The 15,000-nt window shown below is 42.8% G+C and overlaps 1 protein-coding gene and 1 non-coding gene across 3 annotated transcripts in view; one reads left to right on the plus strand and one right to left on the minus strand.

Moving 5' to 3' along the window:
• LOC123503185 (lachesin-like) overlaps nt 1-15,000 on the plus strand; it is a 171,455-nt gene that overhangs the window by 128,026 nt on the left and 28,429 nt on the right. The gene's annotated exons all lie outside the window — the stretch shown is intronic.
• On the minus strand, nt 5,525-5,597 carry Trnat-agu. The gene has a single exon. It is a non-coding gene; the product is annotated as a tRNA-Thr (tRNA).

Below are 15,000 nucleotides of genomic sequence, written 5' to 3' on the forward strand. Positions count from 1 at the left end.
CTTTCTTCGTTTTTTTTTTATTATTGATATTTTGTGTGCTGGTAGTAGTTCAGTATTCTCTCTCTCTCTCTCTCTCTCTCTCTCTCTCTCTCTCTCTCTCTCTCTCTCTCTCTCTCTCTCTCTCTCTCTCTCTCTCTCTCTCTCTCTCTCTCTCTCTCTCTCTCTCTCTCTCTCTCTCTCTCTCTCTCTCTCTCTCTCTCTCTCTCTCTCTCTCTCTCTCTCTCTCTCTCTCTCTCTCTCTCTCTCTCTCTCTCTCTCTCTCTCTCTCTCTCTCTCTCTCTCTCTCTCACACACACACACACACACCAGGAATAACTGAACAATAAACAGAATCAACAAAAATCTTTCGTCGTGTCGTCTGGCAATAATTTCAAGGCATATTCTCTCACTATGCTCTCTCCTTCTTTTCTCACATTTCTCATTCCTCTCTCCTCTCCCTGAGCCGCTGAGAGAGAGAGAGAGAGAGAGAGAGAGATGGTATGCCTGCTACGTCTCCTTTACCTCAGCTGCACCTCCCCCTTCCTTTATTCTCCATTGCCTCTCCCTTTTCACGTGTATCTACTCCACGGTTCGCATTCTTCCTCTACTCCTTTACCTTTTCCATGTCAAATCCTTCTTTCATTCCTTCCTCTTCGTTTTCAGCCATTCTCCCTTTGCTCTCCCTTTTCCTTCCATCATTCTTTTCTCTTTCCCGTGTATTACTCTCTCTGTACCTCTCTCTCTCTCTCTTCGTTCTCGTTCATGCCTCCACACTCACACAGACTTGCACATACGCACACATACAAACACACACATACATGCACACGAGTAATACCACCAGCTTTCTTTATGGTATTCCCAACACTCACTTGTTTACCTCCCCTTAACTCGAGGCCAGCCACCTTCCCACTAATGCTTCTGCTGTTGGTGATGCTGCCGCTTGTGTTGCTGCTTCTGCTTCCCCTGATCCGCCGTCACTAGCTCTCTCTCTCTCTCTCTCTCTCTCTCTCTCTCTTTTGGTTTTAAGCATAGATGTAATGGTTATTAAAGCGCTTGGCTGATTGTGGTGTTCTTTGTTGTTCGTGCTAGTTTGTTGGTTCCGTGTGTGTGTGTGTGTGTGTGTGTGTGTGTGTGTGTGTGTTATTCTGTGCTGTTGTCAGATATTTAATTCGTTGCTTATTAGTGTTTTATCTAGTATTGGTATGTTCACTACTGCTACTACTACTACTACTACTACTACTACTACTACTACACCACCAGCAACAATAGAAATAATAGTAATAATAATAATAATAACAATAGTAATAACCAATACTCCATCTAAACCAACCCTGCACATTCAATATCATATAATTCGAGTGACTTCCAAATGTCTGGCTTCATATATCCTCTCCCTCTCTCTTTCCCTCTCTCTCTCTGCCTTCCCTTTCCTTCCCTTCCCTTCCCTTCCCTTCCCTTTCCTTCCCTTCCCTTCCCTTCCTTTCCCTACACCATCTTAGTGCAATCTTGTGTCTTCTTGTCTTCTCGTTAATTATTACACCTTAATTATCTCTCCTGCCTTCTGCTATTCTGTCCTTCCCTCTTCATATGAATCTCCTTGTATTACGTTACTGAGCTTCGTCTTTCAGCTTTCTGTATTAGTAGGTTAGTAGTATTAGTAGTAATATTTGTTGTTGTTGTAGTTGTAGATATAGTTGTAGTAGTAGTAGCAGTAGCTATTGTTGTCATAGTAGTAGTAATAGTAATAGTAGTAATAGTAGTAGCAGCAGCAGATGCTCAGATAACCGTGACGTACAGCAAACTTTTCTGTAGCATATCACTGTAGCATACACACACACACACACACACACACACACACACACACACACACACACACACACACACACACACACACACACACACACACACACACACACACACACACACACACACACACAGCTTCGATAGAGTGAAGTTGAAGGGATTGGCTGTAGCGTCTTTCCCTCCCATCACGATCACAATTTTACACCTGAATTCTCTCTCTCTCTTTCTTTCTAATTTACACCTTATGACACCTTTACCTTTCCTCTTAGCACGCTTTACTGTCATCGCCCTTATAACCTCCATCAATAAGGGTAGAAATGACGTGGTGTTCTCTCCTTTGCATACACTGTACATAAGGTTAAAATACGTACTACCTGTCCGTTTCACTTCATTAGCTTACTCTTGGCTCGTACATCCATAACATCAGTGACTTCCTCGCTTCATTAAGTATCCCACGTAATTATTAATGATTATACCTGGATATTTTTACTGCATTGGTATCGCTTCTTTTATTCTCCTCTTTTTATCCTTTCTCTTCCCTTTCTCTTTCTTTCTTTCAGGTGGCGATCGCTTGCTCCTCATTTTTGCTCATCTCTTAATCATCGTCTCTCTTTTGGCAAGCGCGACTGAAAAGAAGCGAGTCACTTTTGATGGACTTCATATGTATTCATTGCCTCTTTCATTTATCCCTTCGCCACCCTCTCCCTGTGTTTCTTTTTCCTCTCTTATTCCTTCCTCCTCCTCTCCCCGCTTGTACACATTTTGCTACACTCTCCCTCTCTCTCTCCCATTAGCTTTTGCTCTTTTCTCCCTCCTCTTCATCCCTCTGGCCTTTATTCCTTACCCTCCTTTACTCTCTCTCTCTCTCTCTCTTTTTTTTTCATTCTCTTGTCCCTTTTCTCCTTTCATCTATCATTCATTCCTCTATATTCCACTATTTATTCGTCCGTGCTTTGTCATTTGTCTTTTTTCTTTACTCTCTCTCTCTCTCTCTCTCTCTCTCTCTCTCTCTCTCTCTCTCTCTCTCTCTCTCTCTCTCTCTCTCTCTCTCTCTCTCTCTCTCTCTCTCTCTGCTTCACTTCTTGATCATTACCGTTGCTTTTTATCTTTCGTTCCCTCTATTCACGTCATTTGTCTTCTTATTTCCTCACTAATTCTACTTCATAGCACCATTCCTTCATTTTTATCTCTCTCTCTCTTCTCTCTCTCTCTCTCTCTCTCTCTCTCTCTCTCTCTCTCTCTCAGATTTGGTCCAGCGCGAATAAAACTAAAGATTTCGCTCTTTCTTGAGTATCCCTCGAGATTTTTATTCCGTTTTCTGTCCATTTACTAAAACGTGTATGTTTCCTGATGTGTGTGTGTGTGTGTGTGTGTGTGTGTGTGTGTGTGTGTGTGTGTGTGTGTGTGTGTGTGTGTGTGTGTGTGTGTGTGTGTGTGACTGTCTGGCTGGTATACGTGTAGATATTAATACAGATAGGTAGATAGATGAATAGATAGTGTATTTCTATATTTGTATTTTTATTAGTTTTATTAAGTTTTCCTTCCTCCTCTTGCGTCTCCTCCTCCTCCTCCTCCTCCTCCTCCTCCTCCTCCTCCTCCTCCTCCACATCTTCCCCTCCGAAGGAATTTTTAGCGCCAAAGTTTACACAGTGGCGTCAGTCTGCTCTCTCTCTCTCTCTCTCTCTCTCTCTCTCTCTCTCTCTCTCTCTCTCTCTCTCTCTCTCTCTCTCTCTCTCTCTCTCTCTCTCTTGCTATTCTTGTCTTCTGTTTTCCCGTGAGGTTTTTTTTCCTTCACTTTTATTCTTTATTCATGTTTTTATTGCTTTTCTCCTCTGCGGTGCATTTTCTTCATTTTCCTCTCCTTTGTTCTGCTGACCTCTGCTCACCTCACCTGGCCATCTTGGGGCATTAATTTCTGAAGAGTTTGCTGTTGATGTGTTTGTCTTGCTCTCCGTGGTGCAATATTGCCATGTCACTCACCTTTTTCAGATTTTTTTTTATCTTTTTATTCATTTTTGGTCTAAATTTTTCTTCTCTTTCTTCTATTTTGGTCTAATCTTCTTGTTTTCTTTTGGGGTCTATTTTTTTTTTCCTTTTTGCGGATCTAATTTGTTTTTTCTGTCTATTTTTTTCACTATTTTCTTTTTTTTCCATTTATTTTTCGGTTTTACGTATTCTTTTTCCATAGGTATTCTTTTGACTTTTCGTATTTGTTAGTATTGCGTCAGTATTGGTGTTAGAATAAGTAAGAACATCACTAATTTATGAGTACATTATGTTACTCTATTCTAGGCTACGGTAGATAGCTATATTATGATAGGTAAGTACAGTATTAGGTACCAATGAATGAATAGGAGAGAAAAATCACTAGTTTACTTCACAATAGGCTGAATTAGGATAGCTTTAATTGCTGTTATTAATTATCCAAAGATTATGTTAGGATATACTAGATTATCATTGAATTTAGACCAAGCTCATATAGAATTGATATACTTAAATTCACAATAACTATATAATTGAGCAATTCACACACTGTAACATCTAACAAACCCAACATCCGAGTGAGAAGCGGGAGTAATGAAAACCACGCTTTAGTTTGAAAAATGCCCCCGCAGAGAAAATGAAACGCGAGAAGCAGTGCCCGTAGAGTTTTCACCGGCCCTTCCTGCGCCGTGCTGCCTTGCTTTGGCCTGTTTTACCTCGCCTCGTCCCGCCCCGCCCAGCCCCGGCCCACAACATTCACTTCTCTACTACTTCCTCCTTCCTCTGTGCAAACTCTGAGCGTCCATCATATTGTTTTGTTCACTGATTCCTGGAAAAGTTTACTCCTAAATGTTGTTAGTTTTGTGAGTGTGTGAGTCATTTGTTCTCATTGGTTGTGGGTGGAGCAGGAGAAATATTTGAGCTTTCGTATGGGAATTTGTATTGAGTGGTAATGATGTATTGTGATGTGGCTGTAGTGGTAATAATAATAATAATAATGATAATAGCAACAACAATAGTATTTAATAGCAATAGAATTAAAGGAAAAGTCGTGTTATATCATAGCTCTGTGTGTGTGTGTGTGTGTGTGTGTGTTATTTATGAGTGTTGGGCGCATAGTGCATGGGCGTGACAATGCATACAAATAAATATTCGACCTTCCATTTCACCAAACGCGCGTGACTCCTGCATTGCCTTGTAGTAGTAGTAGTAGTAGTAGTAGTAGTAGTAGCGATAGTGGTAGTAGTAGCGATAGTAGTAGTAGTAGTAGTAGTAGTAGTAGTAGCGATAGTGGTAGTAGTAGCGATAGGAGTAGTAGTATAGTAGTAGTAGTAATACTAAATATATTTCCATATTTATATGATTTGGTATATTTTTCTTTACTTACAACTTTCTAGGGTATCTGTGTGTGTGTGTGTGTGTGTGTGTGTGTGTGTGTGTGTGTGTGTGTGTGTAATTCACCTCGGTCATCTGCTGATCACCCAGCCAGTCTTCCCCATTACGGAGCGAGCTCAGAGCTCATAAACCGATCTTCGGGTAGGACTGAGACCACAACACACTCAACACACCGGGAAAGCGAGGCCACAACCCCTCGAGTTACATCCCGTACCTATTTACTGCTAGGTGAACAGGGACTACACATTAAGAGGCTTGCCCATTTGCCTCGCCACCCCGGGACTCGAACCCGGCCTTCTCGATTGTGAGCCGAGCGTGCTAACCACTACACTACGCGGTGAGTGAAAAAATAACCCACTTCAGCTGCCTTCAGGGAGGATCGAACTCCCGGCCTCTGGTTTACTAGACCAGCGCTCTAGCCACTGAGCTATGAAGGCTTAGTGTGTATGTGTATGTGTGTTTGTGTGTATGTGTATGTGTTGTGTGTGTGTATTGTGGCAGCAGCGGCAGCAGTGGTGGTTGAGGGTGGTGGTGGTGGGGGTGGTTGGGGGTGGTGGGTGTGGTGGTGGTGGTGGTGGTGGTGGTGATGATGGTGGTAGTAACATATGGTGTTAATCACTCTTAGTTATCTAGCGACAGTGTGACATGGAGGACCAAAACTACTTTATTGCCTAGACGCTTTGGCGAGGAGGAGGAGGAACAGTGGGAGGGTGTTAGTTGAGTTTGTGACATCCTTTGCATCTATTAATATTTGTAGTTGTTGTTATCTTACATGTGAGATTGAAAGCTACCTTATGTTCTCCTCTGTGTGTGTGTGTGTGTGTGTGTGTGTGTGTGTGTGTGTGTGTGTGTGTCTAGTGTTACATTGTTGCTACATTCTCATCACCAGCGTTGTGTGTGGGCGGCTTGTGTTTGCGTTGCGTTGCCGTGTGTGTGTGTGTGTGTGTGTGTGTGTGTGTGTGTGTGTGTGTGTGTGTGTGTGTGTGTGTGTGTGTGTGTGTGTGTGTGTGTGTGTGTGTGTGTGTGTGTGTGTGTGTGTGTGTGTGTGTGTGTGTGTGTGTGTGTGTGTGTGTGTGTGGTGCTCGGGTCGCGGTTCTCATGGCTATTTGCGTTGCCATTAGAGCGGCGAGTCAGCGCTGTGTCTGTAATATTCCTTAATTATTGTACTTAACGACATCGCCCGCTGCTGTTACGTGCATGAAAAACAATGGCACGCCTTCGCCACCATACTGAGGTGAGGGCGTGGGGAACGTGGGCGTGTGTGGGTGCGGAGTGGCGATACCTTCCTTAAATACGAGCCACCTAAGCGGGGTTGAGAAGCCGCGCCACTTCCTGTTGATTGCCTGGAATCACACTTTTATGGGCAATCGTTTCCAAACCTTAATTGACATTATGTTGATTTCCCAGGTGAGCCGCTACGGTGAGAGGGAGGAGGAGGAGGAGGAGGAGGAAAAGGAGGAGGAGGAGGAGGAAGAGGAGGAGGAGGAGGAAGTAGGTAGGTAGGAAGAAGTTGTATAGGAGGTGGTGATACAAGGGAACTGTCTCTAAGTCATGCAAAATGGTAGTAATATGAAGAGATATTTTTTTTACGATGCGCTCTTGACTCCTGCTCTATTGGTCACCTGGGAAAGAGAGACGAGGCTTGCGTGGTTTGTTGGAGGCCTTGTGGCGGTGAAATTAATCTGCTGAAGACTTTGATCCTTTATGTTAGTCTTGATGCGTGTGTGATCATTTTTCTGTGTCGGTTTTAGGATCCACTAATGGTTTACGCACGGTTTGATGTGGTTTCTATCTCCGGTGTAGGTCTGTAAATATAATGAGGTTATAATTCATTGCTTCTGCTACGAGGAAAATTGTGAGTTACTGATGTAGAAATGAAGAATTTAATGTTTTTTGATTACTGAGAATACGTTTTTTACTGCCACTCTCAAAAAGTCATAGGAAGAAGTTACCCACGAAGAATTTAACCAAGGAAAAGGCTGGGAGAGACTCGTACTTGGCGCCAACCCTTCAGTGACTCTAGGAAAACCGTCAAAGGAGGAGAAGAGACAGCTTAGTTAGTGAGATTCAAGCATGCGGTACGATAACTCCCACGTCGCGGCGCCTTCTGCAGTAGCCGTGGCTGACTCGATGCTCTTGGCTCGCCAGTGTGGTACTACATGAAGGAAAGGGATGTTGTGCCGCCCGCCGCTGACCTTCCCTTCTCTCCCTTTCAACACGGTGGCTTTTGTCTCTCTCCGCCGATGTCTGATGGGAACTGGACCAGCGAAGATTACTCCATCAGAGCCTTACTGAATTTAACTTTTTATCCTAACTAATCTTAACTTAATCTAACGTAAAGTAACTTAATTTGTAATTCAGGGGATATTCCTGGAGAAAATTCTTGGATATGTTTTTGAATTGAATATATATATATATATATATATATATATATATATATATATATATATATATATATATATATATATATATATATATATATATATATATATATATCAAAAGAGGAAAGTATCTGAGAGAATCGAGGGAAATAACTTTTTTTTTTTTCTAGGGTGAATAATCTTGAGGGTGAAATGGGTTCCTTTCCGAAAGGAGAATATATTCGGGGTAAATCTTCAAGGAGAAATAATCCATCTTATCATCGAGGAAATATTTTTGAGAACTTGAGAGTGAAATAAGTTCTTTCATAGAGGAAATATATCTTAATCTTTATCACGGAGGGAATGTTTATGGTATGTCTTGAGGGTGAAGCGTCCACAGGAGGGAAGGAGGGAGGGAGAAATTTCATCGGGTAGGAAGTGTGGGAATAGGGGCGTCGCTTCGGCTTGACATTTAATTACGCCTGTAACCAGCTCATTAGCATACTAATTCACCAATACCAGGCTAAATAATCGCTATGCATCACCAAACACCTCTAAGCTAATAGTAATTACTGATTTTATGAACAATGATCTATTAGACTGACTCTTCATTATCCTACATCGCTAATTAATCGCCTTTCTTTATTAATTGCTGCTAACTGCCCACCGCCACCACCACCACCACCACCACCACCACCACCACCACCACCACCACTAACCTAACCTAATCTAACCTAACCTAACCTCACTTAACTTAACCTAACCTAACCAAATCCAACTTAAACTAACCTAACCTAACCTAAGCTAATATTGCTATATGGTTGGCTTCCTTTATCCAGGCCACCAGCAGCCTAACTTGAGCTAACCATCATCACTATCATCATCATCATCATCATCATCATCATCATCACCATCACCATCGCCATCACCATTATACCCAAACAAAACCAGGAGGAGAGCACTTATTGTATCTCCTCCTCCTCCTCCTCCTCCTCCTCCTCCTTCCCCTCCTCCTCTTCCTCCTCCTCCTCCAGGCTCTTTGTCCTCTAACTACTGGAGAAAGAGAGGAGGAGGAGAAAGGAGAAAGGAGAGAGAGGGGGAATAGGGAGCGGTGGTGGTGGCGGTGATGGTGGTGGTGGTAGTGGTGTTGGTGGCGGTAATGGTGGTGGTGGTGGTGGTGGTGGTTTTCATCTCGTAACTGTCATAAGGAAGTGAGAAAAATTATCCGTGGTCGCTTTCCGCCGCGGAGGAGAAAAGAAAGGCGCCTGCAATGTGCTGCTTAGGAATGTAATGGTACTTTGCCTCTTCCTTCCTTCCGCTCCTCCTTTCCTTCCTTCTTTTCTTCATTTCTTCCTTCCTTCCTTTCTTTCCTTATTTCTATTATTCTTTTCTTTCTTCATTTCTTCCTTTTTTTCCTTCTTTCCTTCTCTTCTTTTCTTTCTTCATTTCTTCCTTCTTTCTTTCTTTCTTTCTTTCTTTCTTCCTTCTTTCCTCTCCTTCTTTCCTTCTTTCCTTCTCTCAGTGATATTATGTACTTTATTCGCTTCAGTTTTATGCTATTCTCTCTCTCTCTCTCTCTCTCTCTCTCTCTCTCTCTCTCTCTCTCTCTCTCTCTCTCTCTCTCTCTCTCTCTCTCTCTCTCTCTCCACACACAGGAATGGTTCTCTAGTGTTCAGTAAATTTAGTATACTGTGATATAAATCTTTGTGTACTTTTCGTTTTTCCTTTTTCTATTTTTTTATTTTGTTTTTAATCTCTTTCGTATATTTTTTTTTGTTCGTTCAGCGAGTTCTTTTTTTCTTTTTCTTTTCCTTTTTTCTTTTTTTTTTTACTGGCGTTGCGTCGTATTAAAGATTTAGTGTAACATTAACATTAAAGTGTAAAGCATTTTCTCACTTTCTTTTTTTATGTCTATTTTTTTACAGTATTTTTTTTTGTGTCTTTTGTTCCCCATTGTGGCGCCGGTTAGTGATTCAGTATACCATTAACATTAAACTGAAGAGATTACCCTTCCATTATATTCCTCTTTTTTTTTATACCCTTAAACAGACACTTTCTTCCCTCCTTTCAAATTATCTAAAATCTTTTTCCTTTCTTTCATTCCTGAGCATTTACTCTATTCCATCATTTTCCATTCTTTTCATTCTTAAACTATATTTTTCCCTCACTTTCCCCTTCTTTTCACTCTCATCTAGTTACAATCCCTTCATTTTAATTCCTGCAGCAAGAATTTCCTTTTTCCTGCCACTCTTCTAAGACTTCTTTTCTCTCTTTCTCCCTCGTGGCTTGGCGGTGGTGTAAAGAAGAGTTAATTGGTGTGGAGTGGTCCTTCTTGTAGCATCCCCAGCCTTGGAATGCCTCAGATTGCCTAATTCTGCTTCAAACCTTGGTGAGCGGGGAAGCATAACTCAGCCTCACATGAAAGTATATATCTGAGGGTGTGAATGGGCAGCTATTATCTTCATGTTTATTGGCTGGTTAGTGAATAGTAGGTGGGGCTTATCTCAGCGGCGATTGGTGCTCCCGTGAGGAATGGGCGGAGTTATCTTCCAAATTTGTATTCACTCCGGGAACGTTTAGCGCCAGTTTCCCGCCGACACCCACAGCAGGAGGAGGAGGAGGAGAAGGAGGAGTGGGTAGTGGTGGTGGAGGAGAAGGAAGGCAAAAGGAGGATGTTCGGGTATTCGTGTGGGACAGGGTAGGGATGGAACGGAGCAAGATGGGATGGTAAGAATGGGTACAGGAATTTGAAGGAGGCAAAGAATGTAATCTGTTCATTTTTTCAACATTGCAGGTTATATTACTACTACTACTACTACTACTACTACTACTACTACTACCACCATCATTACTGTTTATTAATGTATTTTCTTGTTCTTTTCCAGGTAGGAGCCCCGTGTGTGTGTGTGTGTGTGTGTGTGTGTGTGTGTGTGTGTGTGTATGTCCTCAATACTCATTCGTCCATCTGGTTCATGTAAGTATTTTTTTTTGTGTGTGTTTTCTATTACTTACATTTTATGACAGGCTTTATTTTTCGTTTTATTTTTCTTTCTGTATGATTAGTCGACCTTATTGCTTCCTCCTCCTCCTCCTCCTCCTCTTCCTCTTCTTCATCACTTCCTTCCCTCTTCCCTTCTCGAGTTCTCTGTTCAAGTTTCTTCCTCTCTTCCCTTCTCTTCCTTTATTCTTCTTCCTTCCCTCTTCCCCGTTTCTCTTGTTCTGAGTTTGCTCATAAATCTCTCTCTCTCTCTCTCTCTCTCTCTCTCTCTCTCTCTCTCTCTCTCTCTCTCTCTCTCTCTCTCTCTCTCTCTAAAAGTATATATAAAACACAGCTTTTTGTCCCATAACATCTATATTAGGCCATTTTTCATTGAGAGAGAGAGAGAGAGAGAGAGAGAGAGCCACGCTACATATGCCGCGTATGGCGTGTTTTTATGCTATTAAAAGATGAAACACAGCATTCCCATTTTCTCTATGAAGAACACGGGACGCACAAACACACCAATAATGGGAGCCGGAATTTAATGTTCGGCAGAGCGGTCTTCACAAGGCAACTCTCTCTCTCTCTCTCTCTCTCTCTCTCTGGTCTTTTTTTTAGTTTTTGAGTGTTTTTTTTGTTTCTTTTCATTATTATTGTTTTATTCTTTCGTTTCGTTTTGTTGTATAGTAGTCTCTCTCTCTCTCTCTCTCTCTCTCTCTCTCTCTCTCTCTCTCTCTCTCTCTCTCTCTCTCTCTCTCTCTCTCTCTGGGACGTTGTACTTTTCATATGAAGCTTGCATCGCGCCTTTCGGTTTGTGTTCCTCCTTGTCATCCTTAATTCACTCGCGAGGAAAGGCGCCTTTTTTGGGGAGGCACCGTACAATCTCTTATTTAATTGTGTCCTTTTTTTGTTTTCTTTTTCCTCTGTGACACCTGCTATGTATTTCCAGGAATATTTCAAAATGCTGGGAATTGCCTTTGTTTCTGTTCCTCTTCCCTCGAATATTTGTCTCTGTCTTGATTTCTCTGTCTCTGTCTCGGTTTCCGTCTATTTCTCTACCTCTGTTTCTCTCCCTTTACTATTTCATCTATACTTTGCCTTCCTTACTATCATCCTCCTCTCTTGTTCATTCTTTTCATTCACTTCTCCTTTCTCATCTACCTACGAACCTCCTTATTTTTCCCTTCTTTTTTTTCCTCCTTGTTCTCCATAATCATCCTTTTTACCTCTGCTCTTCCATTCCACCTATTTCAATTCACCCACCAACACAAACACACCTTTCATCTATTTCTACACATCTTCACTTCTTTTGTCACCTTTTGTTACATACCAACGCTCTCTCCTCTTTCCCCTCCTCGTCCAGCACCTCTCTTTCTCTCTCTCTTTGGCACCCTGTAGGATTCGTGGAGGAGAAACAGAGAGAGAGATAAAGGAAGAGGGGGATAGAAAGTAGGGAGGGGAAGGGCGACAGGTGCTAAATCCTTGTCACAATGGACTTGGCGGGGCAGGAAGTCATCGGTGCTGAGTAGGGAACGAGTGACAATGAAAAGGCCGCTTGATATCTCCTCGTGTTCCTGTCTGGCTTTGAGATTCCCCCCGTGTGTGTTTTTCTTCTGTTTCCTGCTGCCCTGATCTGTGTCTCCGCTGGTGACGTAAGGGAGAGTAAGGGCGGATGGACTGAGAATAGTGGAAGGTCAAAAAGATGGGAGAGAAATGAAGGAAGCAGAGGAAAGGTAGACGGGGGAAGTTACAAGGTCAAAGGGAAGGAAAAAGTTGAAGGTAGGGAGTAAGGGAGTTGGATGTGTAGAGAGAAACTAAGGGAGGAAGGAGAGGAGAGAGAGAAAGACGAGAGTGGAGGAAGGAGGAGAGGTGGATGGATGTAAAAGGGAGAGAGAGAGCTGAGGGAGGAATAAGAGGAGATGGAGATAGGGAACATATGGAGGGAGAGAAAAAAAGGAAGGAAGGAAAATACTTCAAGACGATGAGGAAAGATGACCTACTCACACACCCATTCACTCACTCACTCACTCACCCATTCACATACTCACTCACTCACTCACTCACAACTAACTCACTCAGTCACTTACTCACTCACTCACTAACTCACTCACTCACTCACAACTAACCCACTCACTCACTTACTCACTCACTCACTCATTCACTCACAACTAATTCACTCACTCACTTACTCATTCACTCACTCCTCACAACTAACTCACTCACTCACTCACTCACTCACTAACTAACTCACTCATTCACTCACCCACTCACACACTCACTCACTCACTCACCAACATATAAATGAATGGAAGACAAGAAGAACCAAGAAAAACAAGAGCAAATGAATAATATGGTACTGGTAAAAAGTACTAATGTGATATGCTACTGTGTTATGTTACTGTGCTCCTTGTTCCTTTGTGACGCCAGATGGAGAGAAAGAAAAGGTCCAAAATATAAACACGAGTAAAAACTTGCTTTGTTTGTGTTGAGGAAGGTGAATGTGAAGGGATGGAGTACCAGAGAGAGAGAGAGAGAGAGAGAGAGAGAGAGAGAGAGAGAGAGAGAGAGAGAGAGAGAGAGAGAGAGAGAGAGAGAGAGAGAGAGAGAGAGAGAGAGAGAGAGAGAGAGAGAGAGAGAGAGAGAGAGAGAGAGAGATAGAGAGAGAGAGAGAGAGAGAAGACAGACAGATACACACACACTCACACACACACATACACACAGACCGCCGGAGACAAACAGAAACTACCTAATACCTTTTAAAGTCAGAGAGAGAGAGAGAGAGAGAGAGAGAGAGAGAGAGAACAGACATACAGACCAACTCACTCACACACTCACATACATACAGACAGTCAGCCAGCCACCTTAACTCCCCTAATCCATCCAGTGCCGTGTCCCTTCCCGGCGCCGTGTCAGCAGTGTTTCCAGCGGCCCATTTGTCCCGGCAAGGCCCCGCTGGCATCTGTCGTCTCCTCCGGGAAGAATACGTCCCTGGTTGTCACTAGGAAGGATTTAGCAACACCACCACCGATTTGTGTCCGACTCACAAAAGCGACGAGTGAACAGTGACTGGGGAAAGAGAGAGAGAGAGAGAGAGAGAGAGAGAGAGAGGGGGGGGTTATGATGGTGGTGGTAGTGGTGGTGATGATAAGTGTAGATGAAAATATACTGGTTTTGAAAGGGAAAGAGTTAGAGAAGGAGTGATGAGTGACTGAGAGAGAGAGAGAGAGAGAGAGAGAGAGAGAGAGAGAGAGAGAGAGAGAGAGAGAGAGAGAGAGAGAGAGAGAGAGAGAAAAGAGGTGGTGGGGGTGGTGGTGGTGGTGAAAAATATAGGTTTTGAGAGGGATAGAGTTAGACAGGAAGGAAAAGAGGAGGAGGAGGAGGAGGAGGAGGAAGATGAGTAGACAGGTAGATAAAGAAATGGAGACTGTGAATATATAACTAGGAGGAGGAGGAGAAGAAAGAAAAGGAGGAGGAGGAGGAGAGTAAAGTGGCTGATAGAAGACGAGAAGAAAGATAGGTAGACGGGAAGATAGATAAATGGATACAATGAAAGTGAAGCATCGATGAGGAGGAGGAGGAGGAGAAAGAAGAAAAAAGAGGAGGAAGAGGAGAGTAAAGAGAGTAATGAAGAGGCAAAAGTGTTACAAGTGAAGGGAGTTGAGAATAAGAAATATAAAATGAAAGAGAGGAGGGAGAGAAGAGTAAAGAAAGGAGGAGGAAAAAGAAGGAGGAGGAGGAGGACGAGGAAAGAGTACCAGAGTGAGAGTGAAGAGAAACCAACTAAAACGTGAGAAAGAGAGAGAGAGAGAGAGAGAGAGAGAGAGAGAGAGAGAGGACGAGAGGCGTAGTGACAGATGTAACTGATATATTGTCAGAGAGAGAGAGAGAGAGAGAGAGAGAGAGAGAGAGAGAGAGAGAGCTGTCACAGGCGATAAACTAATTATTGCAGAGCACGTTGAGTCTCCTGCAAAGTGTCAATACTGCCTCGCTTCAGGTGTTGATAATATAGCGTGTGTGGTGGTGGTGGTAGTGGTGGCGGTGGTGGTGGTGGTGGTGCTGGAGGTGGTCACGATCAATTATGTGGTATGTGTGTGTGTTTATGAGAGAGAGAGAGAGAGAGAGAGAGAGAGAGAGAGAGAGAGAGAGAGAGACAGACAGGCAGACAAAGAGAGACTAACAAACACAAATATAGATAAACGGACACACAGACAGACACAGAGAAACAGACAGACTAGATCAAACTAGACAGACAGACAGACAGATAGACAGAAAGACAGACAGACAGACACACGGACAGACAGACAGACAGACAAACTAGACAGACCAAATGAGACTAGACAAATAGACTAATAAACAGACAAATAGACAGACAAACAGATAGACAAACAGAGAGACAGACAGAAAGACAGACAGACACTCTATTCAAGTCTTCTAATATTAATGGGTTTCAAATAGCATCTCTTTTCGTTGCGTCTCAATATATGGCTGACACGGAATGGC

Source organism: Portunus trituberculatus, chromosome 13, assembly GCF_017591435.1.
Source record: "Portunus trituberculatus isolate SZX2019 chromosome 13, ASM1759143v1, whole genome shotgun sequence".
NCBI lineage: Eukaryota > Metazoa > Arthropoda > Malacostraca > Decapoda > Portunidae > Portunus > Portunus trituberculatus.